This window comes from Vulpes vulpes, chromosome 15 (genome assembly GCF_048418805.1).
Source record: "Vulpes vulpes isolate BD-2025 chromosome 15, VulVul3, whole genome shotgun sequence".
Taxonomy (NCBI): Eukaryota; Metazoa; Chordata; class Mammalia; order Carnivora; family Canidae; genus Vulpes; species Vulpes vulpes.
The window spans coordinates 31,805,151-31,820,165 of NC_132794.1; the positions used below are offsets into that span (position 1 = coordinate 31,805,151).

Genomic DNA, 15,015 nt, shown 5'->3' on the forward strand with positions numbered 1-15,015 from the left:
TATTTGAGAGAGAGAGAGAGAGAGAGAGAGAGACAGCACGCACACAAGTAAGGGGTCAGAGGGAGAGGGAGAAGCAGGCTCCCCGCAGAGCAGGGAGCCCAACACTGGGCTCAATCCCAGGATTCTGGGATCATGACCTGAGCTGAAGATAGACAACCAACTAAGCTACCAAGGAACCCGTCATAAAAATTCTTATTGAACAAAAAAATAAAAAATAAAAAAAATAAAAAAAAATTCTTATTGAACAGAACTTTGTTGCAACGAACAGAACAATACATTTCTCTACCTTCTATTTTTCACTTTCTGCCACTATAATCACAATTTCCTCAATGAAAAAGGTCTGTTATTCTTGCTATTTTTATCATAAATATATGTCAGTATAATAGAAAATTGGAGAGAGCAATTAATGGAGAAATGTTTTATTACAATGTTCACCAGAAGAAGGTAGTGTTTAAATATTTTAAACCCCAGTACATACACTATAGCAAATGGTTCTTACAAAACAGTAATTTAAATAATTTTAAAATTTAATTAAAGCTCTTGTGAGAAATAATACAAATTTACAAATGCTGTCATGTCAACATAATATTTACACCTTTAGGTATGTAAATTCTCTGACAATTTTCTACTTAGGTAATTTCATTTTACATACATATTTTATCAACAATTTTAACATTTATTTTTTATCAATTTACTGAGATAATATTTTTACTAAAAAATAAGGTTTTTCGTGTTTAGTTTCTTTAGAATTTCTTGTTTCTTTCAAAGCTTTTATTTTCTAAGTTAATTTTCTTTCTTAAAGTATGTTACTGCTCATAAATTGCCTCCAGATTTTTTGTATTATCCTAATGAAATCCCCTAGATACCTGCAAATGCCAGAAACTTAAAAGGGCAGCTAGTCGTATCTTCTAATTGGAAGAACTTACGTAAGTGCAAAATGTTTTAAAGTATTCTGAATCTTACAGTTTCCTTAAATTAAAAAAAAGTCATGAAATACTTAAAACTCACATTAATGTTAGCAAGTGTGTTGCAGAAACAGCCAAACAGGAAGGGGAGTAAATATCCCTTAAGAGTTCCTATGCAATTGGGAAATAAGGCAGGGAAAAGTTATACATGGGTCCAAAAAGCTGGCTCTGTCACCAGTTTTGTGACCACCTGGGAGGTTCCTTATGCAGTAACTGACACTTGACTATGTCAAGTATTAGGTGCAATGATACTTGCCAGGTTGGTAGAGTTGTTAGTTCAAAAAGAACCTAAGTAAAGCTCATAGCACAGTGCTTACCAAGTAGTAGATATTTTTTAAAACCGTACCACACATCATATGTTTTTTATTACCATCATACATATATCATTTGATTTCTACAACAATTCTATGAAGAAACAAAATTTCAGAAATGGTGGCTTATTTATATCTCAACACAGCTGGACATAGACTTCGAATCTAAGACTTTGTGATATAGAGCCCATGTCACTAACTCCTCTGCAGTCCTCAAGGACTCAATTTTTGTCTAGCTATTCACTGAATCTTGTGACTTAAGTAGTTTTTTTCTCCTTTAAGGGCTTCCATTTGTAAAATAAGAGGGCTCAATTCAATAACTTTTTGCAATTATGATTCTAAAGAACTGGGATAAATCCAGAAGATAAAAACACACCCAGGTGTTAAAAATGTATGAACTCACTTCCTCCCCTGGCCATGTTGCATTCTAACAGGTTGTCCATGCTAGGACAGAAATTTTACCCTCTGATAGTATAAACTGGGGTTTATCACTGTTTCTACACAGTGAAATCAATTTTCTGCTAAATCCACAGGAGATTTCCATGCATAACTTACATGAAACTAATGGTAATTATCTGAAAAAATCAGCTTTATAGATGCCTGGGAATATATTCCAAAACAAATTTGAATAGATATTAAATTATTTAATTTTACTCAAGCAAATCCATTCAAACAAGAAGCACATTTTTTTCTAACAGATAAACTGAGGTCTGTACAGCTCAATGTTGATTTCATCACTTGATTTTCTAATTTAACATGATTAAATTTTCAATAAATTTTGCAAAGTCTTAACCAAAAATTAAAAAGAGCATTTTACTTAAAGCACTATGAAACCTGTTATTAAAATATGATGCAGAGTTGTTACTAGGATGACCAAAATAATTCAGCTGTTAACTAGTTTGCTAACATTACTGCTTAATCAAATTTTCCAGAATTTCTTAATAACTAATACTATTTATTAAACAATGAGATTTACAACAGTTCTTTAACATGTCAATATAGAGAAAAGGAAAAAATTTTCCTTTCTTATTTATTCAGTTCACTTTTCAAGGAGTTATCGATTATTTCAATGACAAAAAGAGAGAATTACAGTCTCTTTGAGATTATCAAGGTCCTTTTGGACAGCTAAACTCAGCAAGAGGATTAATGACATTTATAGAAACATTATCAACCCTCAAACTAAATGCTTCAAAAGAAGGACAATTGGATTTGCTCATTTCAGTAAAATACATACAAATTGCATTAAACTGCTAAATGTTCCTATATATTCGGGGATGACTAATATGAGCACATGTAAGATTAAGTCATCTCTCTTGCTTTAAATCTGGCCTTTCATAAACTGCTGATGGAGCCCCTGGAAGGATATTGTGCCAATTTAATGCAAATATCCATTTTTATTAAATTGCTTGAATATAAAGCTGTGGGATGTTCTAGTTCACAAATGCTAGCACTAAATGCAGTGGGTACAGCAGAAAGGAGTCTTCCTTGTTTATGCCTTGGACATATCCATCCCCTGATCTACTAAACAATGTCAGACTCACTATCATAGAGTTCTGTCATAAAGGGGCTCAGTGTGGATGGATTAAGTGGTTTCTACCCAATATCCTGCCCTGTGCCAAAAGAAAACAAGGGAAACAGACAACACAGAGGACTACTGTATCATAGGTAAGTGGGTTAATGCTATCTGATTTCTCCCATTCAGTTGTGCATGCTGCAAATTCTTTCCTCCAAAATAGATCCATGAGACTTACCATCCTGGAATAGGAAAGAATGGCTACCGTACCTCTTAAAAAGAAAATAATCTTAAAGATAATCTTTGTTTTTTAGTGAGAGGACTTGTTACATTTCCTTATCTTCTTCAACAGAGTCGGAGAATATCCTGGAGAATTTAGTTTAGAATAATCTAGCTAACTCAAAGAGAAGATACTTATCCCCTCTTAGCTGGAGTCAAGAAGTAATGAGAATATAATACAGGGGATGAAAATGAAAATCTAACCATTTTTTTCCTGTCCCAATTTTTTTTTCACAAGAGGGAAATAGAGAGCAAAGTAAAATCCATCCCATGCATCAACATTTTTTTCATTTAGAGATAACACAAATTTGTAAAATTATCTCAAGGAAGTACATCATATGTTACAAAGTTTTGGGAAAGATACTTCAAAGGAAGGCAAAAGGGAGCCTTAACGTGAACTCTCTTAGGCTGTCCTCAATCTCTTATAACAAAGGCACGGAGTTGAGAATGTAGGAGCTTGCTTTGCATTCAGCAAAATCACAACAGGAAGGCCAGTGATTCTGGCTGGAAGGTGTGCCAGACATACAGTTATGAGCAAATATATTAATGGGGCACTCCTATACGTGGCTAGAAAAGAAGTTATATGTGAACCGTGTATCTCAACAATGAAAATGAAAAGATATCTTACTGTCAAAAATATAAAAATAATTGTCTGAATATGAAGAATCAGATCTTGTTTCTCAGCTTTTTGGTTGATGACTGGGTGGAAGATTAGATTATATGGATCTTTCTATCACAACATATGAATGTAAGTCTAATTATTTATATTTTACAGCAAGTTAATAAAACACCTAAAAAAGGATTTTATCAATTATATTAAAATGAATGAATACCAACAAATCAATTATGCAAAATTACAAAGCTCATTTGTTTACTGCTTAGTAACAAGAGATCTTATTGACCTGCTTTCTCCTTTTCTTTTCTTTTTGCTTTGTTTTCATTGATTTATTTTGTGGAAAATACTTTCTGGATAATCCTACAAGCTTTTGTTTTCATAACATTGTAATGAGATTTGTATTAAATAAATTCAGATGAAAAATGTATTAAACCATGTTCCTGGCAATATAAAACACTATTGTATTTCCTTCATCTACATTTTTCGCTGTTCGGAATACCTTAGGTAGATAGCAAAATAAATATGCATACACAAATAGATATGATTTTATCAAAATATTATACAAACATTGAAACTGCTTTGGTTATTACAGCAAAACAGCTAAATCCTTGTCTCAGCACTGAGAATCTTTCATGTTTTTAATGGGAATTTGAAACCCAAATATTAGTATTTACTAGTCCCTACACAATATTTGAATCATTGCAACCATTATCATCCATTGAAATAAAGGAGGCTTCTGCTCCTAGATCGCTTCTTAGACCAAATGACAAGGTTTAAAATGATGCTCATTTACAATCATGTAATTTAAAAATCAGTTAATAGAAAAAGTCTCACATTTTTCCTGATAGAATTCAATATCTTTTAGAATATTGTCAGTGATACAGTTGAATGCCCCAAGCATAGAAATGTTGGAGAAATACTCTGGTATCATAAAGAAGAAAAAATTGACCATCTTTCTGGAATATTCCATTTAAAAAGAAACAGTTTATGATAAGCCTTCCTTATACCTTGTGTATTTATAGACACATTAATGCCTCCAAAATGCCATATAAATGCATGAAATTATTTCAGCAACAACTACTTGAAATCTGACAGTAATGTCAATGTCATAACACTTTTTGTTGGTTTTACGATAATGCCCTGCAATACTTTTATTTACTACTCAGCTAGTATTCTGTAGTTTCCATTTATATTTCATATATAGCAACAAGTATGCTTGTTAGATATTAATAATTTCCTGTCTAAAAATGGTTTCAGAAAGGTCAGTCCTTATTAGGGATGTTATTTAAAAATGAAGAACTTAAAGATTTGGTCAGGATTTTTTTTAAGCATTTTTTTTTTAATTTATTTATTCAGAGAGAGAGAGAGAGAGAGAGAGAGAGAGACTGAGAGGCAGAGACACAGGCAGAGGGAGAAGCGGGCTCCATGCAGGGAGCCTGACGCGGAATTCGATCCTGGGTCTCCAGGATCAGACCCCGGGCTGCAGGAGGCGCTAAACTGCTGCACCAGGCACCGGGGGTGCCTGATTTGGTCAGTATTTAAGAGAAACAGTATTGGATCACAATGAGTTAACTTTCAAAATTTCTATAAAAAATTGAATCAAAGTACTGAAACTGCACTAACTGAAAAACAATGTTTCAAAATATCCCAATAATAGACTTTTAAATATAGATCTAAGAAGAACCTGCACCATTTTAAAGTAAAATAATTAAAGACATTAGATGGATATTTGGTGAATCCTCCCTTTCCCACCATCCTAATATACTAGATATATTTGTTGATATGAGTTAAAGCTCTCACATTATAATTTGCTCTTTATAATAGTATAAAATAACATTACAACATAAAAAATAGCTTTAAAATGAAATAGTATTTCTGATTCTAACTGCAAACCTTTTCTAAAACTATTAGAACTATTTTAATATTGCATTTTATTACAACCATGGCACTCATAGCACTAATATTTTTCTTCTTTTTTTTTAAGATTTTATTTATTTATTCATGAGTCACAGAGAGGCAGAGACACAGGCAGAGGGAGAAGCAGGCTCCCTACAGGGAGCCTGATGTGGGGCTTGATCCTAGGACCCCAGGATCAGGACCTGAGTCAAAGGTAGACACTAAACCACTGAGCCATCCTGGTGCCCATAATATTTTTTTCTTCTAATTTTACACTCCCTCCCTCCCTCCCACTACCTACTGCAGCAATAGGTATGAAATGAGGCTCTACCTACAAACAATGACACTCAAATATATATCATCAGCAGAGTTCTCTTCTGAGTTCCAAGGAGAGATATTTCCCATTTTCCTGTTTGACACTGATAATTGGATTTGACATTCTTAATTCAACATATCCAAACCAAGTTTATGATCCTCTGTCAAAACACTGAAAGAATGGCATTATCATCTACCCAAAACATAGGTAGAAACCTTCAAGTCATCCTAACACTTCCTTCTTTGTCCTACTCATATGTAAATATAACCAGGTCTGGTTGACTTTGCCTTCCAAGCACCTTTCAAATTCATGCATTCTTAAAGAATCCTGCCAGGACTACTCTGGTCAAAACGCGGCCTTGATTATAGCTTCCTAACCAACTTGCCTTCTACTCTAGTTCCCTATCAAGTAGCCAGAATGACCGTTCAGAATTGGAAATGTCTAAGTCACCCATGCTCATGTCCTTCAGCAACATACACACACAAATCCTTCCATGGATTCTCAGTGTTCCTAGACTGAAGATAGAAGTCCTTTCCATCACTAACAGATCTTACATGGTATGTCTTCACTTTCTAGCAGAACATCTTGCAGGATATAGCCCCTTATTCTGTGCTCAGCCACACCTGCCAACTTTCACTTTCTTAAATGCATCATTCTGCATCCAGCTAAATATTATCTGTGCAAATATTTTCCTTTGCCCAGAAACCCTTCCCCTAGCACTCATCCCAAATTTCATTCTTCAGGTCAGACTTCATTTCTTTTTTTTTTTTTTTTTAAGATTGTATTTATCCATGAGAGAGAGAGAGGGTGGGCGGAGAGACATAAGCAGAGGGAAAAGCAGGCTCCATGCAAGGAGCCCGATGTGGGACTCAATCCCGGGACCCCAGGATCATGCCCTGAGCTGAAGGCAGACACTCAACTGCTGAGCTACCCAGGTGTCCCCAGACTTCATTCCTTTAGAAAACCCTTCCTTAACCTCTCTGCATTGGTTGGTGTATTTTGTTTTCTACTTACATGTCAGCAGACATGCTCTGCAATGGACCAATGACCATATGCTGAAATTTCAACCTCCAATGTGATAAATTAGGAAGTGGGGCCTTTGAGGATGAAACCCTAATGAATGGTATTGGCACCTTTATAAAAGAGATCCCAGAGAGCTCTCTAACTCTTCTTTTCCCGTGTGAAAATACAGCAAGAAGATGACCATCTATGAACCAGGAGTTGGAGCCAAGCCAAACACCGAATCTGCTGGCAACTTGATTTTGGACTTCTTTCCCTTGTAAGAAAGAAATGTGTGTGATTTAGGTGACCTATGGTATTTTTTTTATAGCAGCCCAAATGAAGTAAGCTACTCTTCCTCATAGTATTTATTATACTTACGTTTGACATCAATTTGTAGGAGCTGTTGATTAATTACCATTTTCCCACAGATCTTAAACTCCTTAAGAATAGGAACCAATAGTAGTCATAGCAGGTGCTCAATAGCTCGATCTAGCAGCAATATAAATGCTTGCCACATCGAATTATAATAATTAAATTGAAATAGGGTGAACTTTCCCCTATGTCTTAATATTTAAATGTACACACAAAACATGAATGTTAAGGTACTATACTGGAAATTCTGAGAAATATAACAAATTTATCCTTGATTTCTTTTGTGTTTTCTACAGGAATTTGTAATCCTAGTGCTGAGTTCAGTAGGATGGTAGAATTAGACACCCATTCATTCAATATGTAAACACACAAGTATAAACATGGTATTTGCCTTAAGGATAGCATATTGAACTAGAACTAGGAAAATCAGACCCTAAGGATGAAATATTAGTCACAGTATGAGTTTCAAAGCATAAATAAAAATTATTATTAGGAAAGATCTGAATTATCATCAAATGAATCATATAGACCATAGGAACAGGAAAAGTGAGAGAGAACAGAGATCATTAGAACTTGAGAATATATATGCTGAAGTCAAAATCTTTAGCATATGTCCTGAAACTTCAAGTCAGGTGACGTTGAACATTGATTTATTTATTTTTTAATTCTACTTATTTTTTTTTTAAGATTTTATTTATTTATTCATGAGAGACACAGAGAGAGAAGCAAGACATAGGCAGAGAGAGAAGCAGGCTCCCTGCTGGAAACACAATGGGAGACTCCATCCCAGGACCCCAGGAACATGCCCTGAGCTGAAGGCAGACACTCAACCACTGAGCCACCTAGGGGTCCCTATTTATTTATTTTTAGAGAGAGAGGGAGAGAGCGAGCATGCACACTTGCATGCAGTTTGTGGGGGTGGGATGGAAGAGGCAGAGGGAGAGGAAGAAAGAGAATCTTAAGCAGGCTCCACACCCAGCACAAGGCCCACTTCTGGCCCAAAGCAGGTCTCCATCTCACAATCCTGAGATCATGACCTGAGCTGTAATGAAGAGTCAGATGCTTAGCCAGCTGAGCCACCCAGGCACCCTTGATTGGCCTTGAACTTTCAGTCAATGTAGATGGTGTGTGAATAGAGAGTCTGAGCAGCACTAAGGTTAGGAGATGCTGCTAGTTGACTCTGGAGACGAGTTTGAGTGATATAGTTTCACTGTGTTCTAAAGGCAGTGAGAGATTTTCAGGGCGTTTTGGTTATGATAGCACAAATTAGATAGAGAAATTGAGATCAGACTATCACAATAATTCCATGTGAAGTGATAGTAGTTACAGAATAGCACTGGGAATGAAGAGGAAGGGTAACTGGAATATATTAGAACCAAAAGAAAAGCAGACTACATCTACTTATGCTTTCACACACATACTGACCTCACAGTTTTATGCTTTCTGTATTTTTCCAGATAAAACTTAAAGGGAGATAAGTTCAATTATAGATGTGTAATAAAACAGTAAGGCATCAATTGGAACTCCAATAGCCAATAACTAGAAAAATGAGTCCAAAATTTGGTTAAATAGGTCAGGCATGATTGTGCTATTGAATATAAAAAAAAAAAAAGGTCAATTTGAATCCAGTATTTCTCAAACTATAGAGCTGGAAAAGGGGTAAGACCATCAGGTCCAATGTTTAAACCACTGGTATTATCTCATAGACTACACAAACATATTCAAATACAAGTGCACAGCTCTAATCTCTATATCCTCAACTACTGGTATCTGTGTCAGTGTGGTCAACAAAACTTTTTTTTAAATTTTTATTTTATTTTTAATTTTTTTTTCAACAAAATTTGGAACTTTCCAAGAATCTATAGCTTCGGCAATAAAGGAAACAAGGAAGCAAAAATCAGGAAAAGTCCAGAAAAGGGTTGGCTCCTACATTGTTAGGAATTCTATCATTTGTGGTTTCACTTAGATTAATCCTTTCATATATATATTTTTTTATTTATTCATGAGAGACAGAGAGAGAGAGAGAGAGGCAGAGACACAGGCAGAGGGAGAAGCAGGCTCCATGCAGGGAGCCGGATGCGGGACTCGATCTCAGGTCACCAAACTCATGCCCTGGGCCAAAGGCAGCACTAAACTGCTGAGCCACCCGGGCTGCCCTAATCCTTTCGTATTAATTATACCTATGGGGCTATCACTTAGTCCTCATTTGTCATAGTTACATTAAGCAAACTGCATTTTTAAAAATGTCTTCATTGGGGGCGCTTGCATGGCTCAGCTGGTTAAGCGTGGAACTCTTGATTTGGGATCCGGTCATGACCTCAGCTTGTTGAGATCGAGCCCCATGTTGGGTTCTGTGCTGGGCATGGAGCCTGCTTAAGATTCTCTCACTCTGGGGCACCTGGGTGGCTCAGTGGTTAAGCGTCTACCTTTGGCTCAGGTCGTGATCCCGGGTCCTGGGATCGAGCCCTACCTCAGGCTTCCATGGGGAGCCTGCTTCTCCCTCTGCTTATGTCTCTGCCTCTCTCTGTGTGTCTCTCATGGATAAATAAATAAATATATCTTAAAAAGAAGATTCTCTCTCCCTCTCCTTCTGACACTTGTACTCACTCAAAAATATAAATAAATAAAATGTCTTAATTATTTGAAAAGGATTGGGGGAAAGTAAGTAATAAAAAATAAATGATGGGGACATTTTTCTTGTATTGTAGAATATTTGCCCTTGCTTGGGTAGGCCTGGGCCATGCCAAGGGCTTATGCAGGGAGCATGCCCAGTGATACTGCAAAAAGCACAGAAAGGAACAGAAGGAAATAAAATATGGACTCTACGATTTACATCTTTGAGGTTACAATGATGAATTATCCTTGCGAACACTTAAAATATTTTCTATGTCATCACTTTGATCATTAATTATGTTGTACCGAGTGCTTTCTTTTTGCTTGCTTTGTAAAACTACATTTAAACATTTATCCCATAGTTACTTAACTTTTCATGTAATTCCTAATTCAATAAGATGACTTGATGGGATAAGACTATTTAATTTTTCTTACCTTTTATCTTCCTCTAGCAAGTCAATAGTTGAAATTATATCAAATTACTAATAAATATTTAACTCGTGGGATTAATATTCTTACTGTTCTTTTTGTATTGGATTTTTTTTTTGTATTGGATTTCCATAGATCCAATGTATGGATCCAATGTATGGAATTGTATGATACTTTTCTAGGCTCTAAAAGTGAGGCTAGGGACTGGGTCAAATCTAAACTTCCTTTCTTGCTCTTAAGTGTATACCATGACTCTGAAGATATATTAGCCCTTCAGTATATATTAGCTTAATATATTTTGCCTTTGACCCTAATTAACATGTTTTAAGCAATTTGTACGCTCCTCTGAAGTTCAGGAATGTGTTTTAAGTAGTAGGACTCTAGTATATTTACTATCTTCTATAGATGCTTTGAAACAACGTGTCATAGGGACTTTCATACCTTGGCAGTTTTTCCACTGTAGTCAGCAGAAAGACATTCAAATCCTAATTCAAAAAAACCTATAAACATGTTAGAGTGCGTGGAAAATGGAAATTAAGGTAGCAAGTGAAATTAAGTTTGCTATTCAGCTGACTTTAAAACAGGAATACTATTTTCGATTATCTGGTTGAGTTCGGTATACTCAACAGATCCTTAAATGTGGAAGGAGGAGGAAAAGAGTCAAAGTCAGAGTTTCAGGATGCGAGAAAGACTCAAACACCCATAGCTGGATTTGAAGATGAAATGTAGGCCCATGATACACTTGGGTGGCTCAGTGGTTGAGCATCTACCTTGGCTCAGGGTGTGATCCCAGGGTCCGGGGATCGAGTCCTGCATTGGGCTCCCCGCAGGGAGCCTGCTTCTCCCTCTGCCTGTGTCTCTGCCTCTCTCTCTCTCTCTCTCTCTGTGTGTGTGTGTGTTTCTCATGAATAAATAAATAAAATCCTTAAAAAAAAAAGACGTAGGCATATGGGCAACCTCTAGAAAAGGCACGAAAATGGATCCTCCAGAAAGGAACATAGCTGTACTGATACCTTGATTTTACTCCAGCGAGAGCTGTGTTGGACTTCCCACCTACAGAACTGTAAGATCATACGTTTGTGTTGTCTTAAGCCTGTAAGTTTTTGGCGATTTTTGACAAGTAATAGAAACCTAATATACCACCACCTCTACATAGAGCACAAAGGAATTCTCATAGCTTCTGTAGTTGGCGCTGTCTAGCTAGCTCACTGCAGTAAGTTCCTACATGTCCTTCCTGGTTTCCTCTCTGGTTTATTATTTTCATGGTTCTAGTAGAAATGACTCCATTTCTCTGCTAATATCAGCTAAGGCAAGTCCTCATGAGTATATTATTACATTCTCTACATAGGTAGAGCCTAAAAAGCTCTGTAACTCTGCTTTAAAGAAAGGAAGAAGATATTTTTATTTCTTGGTGCTTTCTCCAAACAAGGAAATCTTACGTTCTCCTTTCACATAATTGCTTTTCTTCTGGATGGTTTTCAAAAGAACTAAATGTATAGCAAATTCCTGGCTCAGTCCTCAGCCTTGGGGGCTGTTGTTCCCTCATCAAACTATTGACAGATTTATTAAGGCTATTCTAAAAATTAAGCCTCCTAGATTTCCTGTCTCCAAATAGAATCTGAATGTGATCCTGCAGGCACTCACCTGACCTCCCCTTGAACTGCTATCAGGGGTTTCTTACTTTCTCTGCATCTGACTCCCCCAGGATGCATAGTAATGACTGCAGCTTTAGTCAGTCCTCCGCTGGATTTATCTTCTGGTTCTTATGATCTGTTCACCGTCGTTTGTGCTTTCCTTAGTTTAACGTTAAAATAAATAATCTTTTACCCAGTCTTGGCTAGAAAACACTTTGTAGGACTAACTCCCAAACCTTTTGCCCTAAGAAGTCCACTACTATATTCCAGAATTAAGAAAAGGTTAGTGAACATTTATCCAGAAGTCTTCAATCCTCATTCAGAGTATTTAGGGAAGTACCCACCATCAGCAACCAAACTCTCAGAGAATCTAATTGATATCCACTTTAGGAATCCTGGGACGTTTAAACAAATCAATCAGTACATTTTCATGAGAATCGTAATAAAAATATTATAGTAGAGCTTGGTATCAGATCTCTTACAATAGGCTGCAGATATTCCTCCCTGAAAGTGTATGCACCACTGTTATTTAGGACACCATAATTCAAGATGAGTTACTGAATTCGTATGGAGGAAATAAAAACCTGTTGTACTTCTTCCTGACAATGTGTATGTAAGAGTAATGAAATGTGGCACACACTGTTGGTGGTCTATGCAATAATTATTTGCTATTCCTTCCTTCTTGGTAATAGAGCTTGAATGTGATGACAAAGGTCCAAATTCTCAACTATTTGTTTTGCTGCTTTCTCTTTTGCAGCAAAGTCACATGCATGATGCAAATATTAATCAATGAGATTTTAGGAAAATTGTGCTAAAGACTTCTCAAAAACAGATTACATATATTATACAACATATATAACATAATAACATATATATTACATATAATATGACCAAACAATATGTATAGATGGATAGATATTCTTTGCGTAGTAAAAGAGATTTAGCAGATTTATTCCATCATTCTTTTTTTTTTTCCCCTGTCATTCCTTATAAGTATGTTGACATTTAAGGGTGTGATATCTGGAGCTGTGGCAATCATCTGGGACCATGAGGAAAATGCCATTAATTTCCTCTCTCAACCTCACTCCTTTTACCAGTATGGGGGTGCTACAGACTGACTATGTCCCTCCAAAAGCCATATGTTGAAATCCTGACCCTCAATGTGGTGGTATTAGAATGAGGATTTTGCAAAGTAATTAGGTCCTTCTCTCTCTCCCTCTGCCTGCTGCTCCCCCAGCTTATGCTCTCTGCCAAATAAATAAATAAGATCTTTAAAACACAAACCATAGAAGAATTCCTATATTTTGAAGACGTTAAAGTTTAAGCTGATGAAAACATATCTCACTAAAAGGAGATATAAAAAGAATATTTCATTTGATGGTGCTAAAAAAAACCCCTCAGATTTGTCTATATGAAAAGGTAGGGTATGTTATAATTGATACTATTACAAAAATCCATGCCCCCAATTATCCAGTCATGTCAGCTGTCCTCAACTTAGGTAGTTGCCTCCAAGCTTCCAATGTATTCACTGCTGGTCTTCTGCAACCCAAAATGTACATTATTGATCTTGGCACATCAAAGACAGCAAAGCTATACACAATATTAGCCAATCTTTATCTGATAATTTTTTAGGATCTGCCCTTTCAAGCTACTAACATTTCAAATGACTGTGTCCCTTTCCCTGCTATTTGGTAAAAGTGCTTTATTGTTTTAGAAACTGTTGTTCCCAGTAATAATAATAAATACAAATCTTGCATCTCTTCAATGCCTGAATCTTATTAATAATGTTTCCTTTTAGAATTGTATGTAAATGCCATGTTAAATTTTATTTTTTTGTAATCTCTTTAATCAGAAACAAGAGAATTAGCCAGCTGTTTGGAACTCACGTTAAGAAGTAATTAAACATCTGATTGAATATCTGTGCATATCAAATAGGAGAGGCTAGTGTTTGTACACAAGGCAGACTACATTGATTATAATTTTAAAAGGCCCTACCAGATGACAGCGGTGGAGTGGTGGTAAAAGATGTGCTCCAATATTCTGTGTCTATGATAATTCTTTCTCAAAAAAGAAAGAAAGAAAGAAAGAAAGAAAGAAAGAAAGAAAGAAAGAAAGAAAGAAGAAAGAAAGAAAGAAAGAAAGAAAGAAAGAAAGAAAGAAAGAAAGAAAGAAAAAAATCCCATAGTTTGGCAAATAGTTTAGCATAACATGTAAATCATGGAAATAAAATTTTTCACCAATTGAAATATATCTCTAGAGCTGAATACCAGTATATATTTTTGGGTCGTGTAATTTTTTTAAGATTTTATTTATTTATTCATGACAGAGAGAGAGAGAGAGAGAGGCGGAGACACAGGCGGAGGGAGAGGGAAAGAAGCAGGCTCCATGCAGGAGCCCAAAGCAGGACTCAATCCCAGGTCTCCAGGACCATACCCCGGGACGAAGGCAGCGCCAAACTGCTGGGCCACCGGGGCTGCCCAGATCATGTAATTTTTTCAAAGCAATGGTGCATATTTTGCAAGTTTTACAAAATGAAATTGTCAGATATTTTGTTCTAGAAACATTTCTCAATACCTTTTGCATTTTAAGGTAGATAAATAGAAAATAGCACATGAATAATTTTTAAGTTCATATATGTATTAGTTGTTTTAGGAAAGATATATGATCTATTTTCTTTTAAGACTTAGAATGCATAGGCCATGTCCAGAATAGCTGTGGAATAATTTAATATCACTTTAGGTCTTTTGCTATAGAACCATGCTGTGATATTCTTTGCATTTTAAAGTATATGTTTTGAAATATAAATATGAAAAAAATGAAAATAAAATATGCATTTTTATATTTTTAGTACTAAGTCTTTGCTTAATTGATATGGTGCTTGAAAAAGTCAGGGCTGTTTATAAAAATGCTATACCTTTGAGCTTTATATTAAGACTTGCATAGTGGACCAAACTATTAATCTTTTTAGTCCAATACCACATAGTGGACAATTTTTCATGCTTAAGAAGAAGATAAAATCCTCCATAACACATATGCCCAATCGTGCAATGAAATTTTATTTCCTGGACT

General features: G+C 35.8%; 1 protein-coding gene across 14 annotated transcripts in view; it reads right to left on the bottom strand.

The window, feature by feature from the left end:
- Nucleotides 1-15,015, bottom strand: part of ROBO1 (roundabout guidance receptor 1) — a 1,128,624-nt gene that overhangs the window by 901,624 nt on the left and 211,985 nt on the right. The window lies entirely within an intron of this gene.